Raw genomic sequence first — 3,481 nt, forward strand, 5'->3', positions numbered from 1 at the left:
GACGTCCGTGTGTGTCCGTCAGCACACACAAGTCATCCGTGGCTGTCCGTGTGTGTCCGTGTGTGTCCGTCAGCACACACAAGATGTCCGTGGCTGTCCATCCGTACACATATCAGCACGTTGGTCCTTGGACTCAGCACGCTGACCCTTCCCGTGGCCGGTTCGGGTGATTTTGGCCCCATGTGGGCTGTCTGTTCAGTACACACAGGACGTCCGTGGGTGTCCGCTAGCACACATAGGACGTCTGTGGGTGTCCGTCAGCACACACACGACGTCCGTGTGTGTCCGTCAGCACACACAAGTCGTCCGTGGCTGTCCGTGTGTGTCCGTGTGTGTCCGTCAGCACACACAGGACGTCTGTGGCTGTACATCAGTACACATATCAGCACGCTGGTCCTTGGACTCAGCACGCTGGCCCTTCCCGTGGACTGTTTGGGTGATTTTGGCCCACGTCGGCTGTCTGTTCAGTACACACAGGACGTTCGTGGGTGTCCGCCAGCACAGACAGGACGTCTGAGACTGTCCATGGCTGTCCGTCAGCACACATAGGACGTCCGTGGCTGTCAGTGTGTGTCCTTATGTGTCCGTTTGTGTCCGTCGGCACACACAGGACGAACGTGGCTGTTCATCAGTACACATATCAGCACGCTATGCTGGCCCTTCCTGTGGACTGTTCGGGTGATTTTTGGCCCTTGTGGGCTGTCTTTTCAGTACACACAGGATGCCCGTGGGTGTCCGTCAGCACACACCGGACATTCGTGTGTGTCCCCATTTTGAATCAAATTAAGCCGCAGGCTCCACTCCTGGTGGTGCCCTTCCGTCAATTCCTTTAAGTTTCATCCTTGCAACCATACTCCCCCCTGAACCCAAAAACTTTGATTTCTCATAAGGTGCCAGCGGAGTCCTAAAAGCAACATCCGATGATCCATGGTCGGCATCGTTTATGGTTGAGACTAGGACGGTATCTGAACGTCTTCGAGCCCCCAACTTTCGTTCTTGCTTAATGAAAACATCCTTGGCAAATGCTTTCGCAGTTGTTCGTCTTTCATAAATCCAGGAATTTCACCTCTGACTATGAAATACGAATGCCCCCGACTGTTACACCCCCCGAACCGTCCTAGACGTATGGTCGATCAACCGGCCAACAATCAAACAAGAACATGACCGATCGACTGTCCAACACCCAGGGTTGGAGATGATTGAGCCAACCGGCCAGCCAACAATCAAGCAAGAACATGACTGACCGTCCAACCCAACACCATGGTCCAGAAGCGCTACGTGACGGGCTAGGGACGATCCGGTCAGAGTAACAAAATTTACTCCACGACCTAGAACAGTTCATCCACTAACTGTCCCGCTGCGTCAAGGCACAAGGCTTTGCAACCCGTACCTAAAGTTAGCGTTTTCCGTTGATCGAGGCCTAAGGCTTTTCAACCCGTACTATGACCTAACGTTGTGTTAGACCTGACTAGTCAAATATCAGAGTACTCATTGTCACGCCCCCAATCCTGAATAGGATTGTTGGGACGGCCATGGTTCGAGAAAACGTGCAAGCCAGTCTTAGGACATCAAGGCAAGCATTCCATGGTCGAGAAAGAAGGTTAAGGACATAAGGAAACTTAGACTTAACCTTATACAAGCTAAGAGACAGCTAGGACGAGTAAGACGGTAACAGGACGAAGTGAACGAGTAGCTCGGCCAGCTCAATGAAGTTAGGTTCAGTTAACTCCAGCTCAGTCCCTACTAAGTCAGCTCCACTAGCTGGACTACTAGCTCACTCAGCTGAGGCAGCTGAGAGTCAGCTCATCTCAGCTAGACGGACTGTCCGAGCTCTAGGCCGATGGTCCGGGTCTGGGTCAGTGGTGGGCTGTGAGGTCCGGCCATGAGGCCATGGGCTGTTGGGTCTTTGGACAAGGCCGTGGGCTAAGTCCAGGAGGCTTGGGGCATGGGTTGGGCTTGTGACCGACCCCAAACCCAATCAGAAAGGGCGAAGGGATGCAAGTGGCCGAAAGGGGACAACCCTTGGCCGATGGTGCCCATTCGCTAGCAAGTCATGCCTGTTCATGGGGCAAGACTTACCCCCTCGTTTTCTATAAATATGGGGGCTCTCTGGTCGATTTCATTATCCAATTCCAGAGTAAAATACTCAGAGAAAAAACGTAGAGAGTGTTGGGGTCAAAAACGGTTACGACGGAATTACCACCCGAAAATCCTCGGAGATCGTATTTCCGAAAGAGATAGCAAAAGAAGAGATGTAATTTTCGTAAAAATAACCAATACGAAGTTTTTACGAAAAAGTATCCTTTGGGATTCAAACCGAACAAACCAAGCTCGGTCACCACGTATACACGCCGTCCGATCGCTATGCAGCAACCAAACCTGAGCCAAAGCTCGGTCGCTACGTAGCGACCGAGCGACCGTCCCGCTCGGTCGCTACGTAGCGACCGAGCTCGAGTCAAAGCTCGGTGGCTACGTAGCAACCGAGCAATCGTCCCGCTCGGTCGCTATGTAGCGACCGAGCGATCGTCCCGCTCGGTCGCTACGTAGCGACCGAGCCCGAGCCAAAGCGACCGAGCGATCGTCCCGCTCAGTTGCTACGTAGCGACCGAGCGATCGTCCCGCTTGGTCGCCACGTAACGATCAAGCTCGGCCAAGCTTGGTCGCTACGTAGCGACCGAGCGATCGTCCCGCTCGGTCGCTACGTAGCAACCGAGCACTCGTCTCGCTCGGTCGCTACGTAGCGACCGGGCTCGAGCCAAAGTTCGGTCGCTGTGTAGCGATTGAACCTTTCCGAACATCGATACGACACCAATCCTTGCATTCTCGTCAAACCTTCGAATGCTATCTCCCGAAGACCGTAGCAAGCTCAGTCCATGTTTCCCGCTATTCTAATTCATCGATCAAACTTCGCGGATTAGAAACCGCGGAAAACTCGTAGTAAACGTGTCGAGTCGGAAGACGGCCCAAAGGGACCTAAAACACGACTCGAGGCCCATCCTACGATTTTTCCTAACCAAAGCCCGTGAACCACAGCATGGTTCACGCTTGGCCCACGAGGAAGGATAAATGTCAAGTTTCCGCGGATAAATACGGAAGTTTTGAAGATAATTGTGAAGATCGGGAAAAATGGAATATCTCCATTTTTATGCTATGACGGCTTAAGGGCAGAAGAGTAAAAGCGTAAACCGACCTTGGAGCTAGTATATAAGGAGTCCTAGGCGAGGAGCAGGGGAGAACTTTTTCAGAGCAAACTTAGCACTTAGAGCAATTTAGGCAATTTTCCGTTTTTGTTATTTCGAGCTGCGACTCAATTAGGTTTAGCCGTCTTAGGGTTGCTAGAACTAGGAATCTCGCCGACAGCTCTCGAGCCCAGGCTTATACCTTGTTGTAACGCTCATACGCAGATTCGGAATAAGATCTACTTTGCTCTCTTTTCGATTTCTTATTTTTATCGTTGTTATTCTCGTGTTCTGATTGCTTG

Source organism: Brassica napus, unplaced genomic scaffold (genome assembly GCF_020379485.1).
Source record: "Brassica napus cultivar Da-Ae unplaced genomic scaffold, Da-Ae ScsIHWf_1237;HRSCAF=1767, whole genome shotgun sequence".
Lineage (NCBI taxonomy): Eukaryota > Viridiplantae > Streptophyta > Magnoliopsida > Brassicales > Brassicaceae > Brassica > Brassica napus.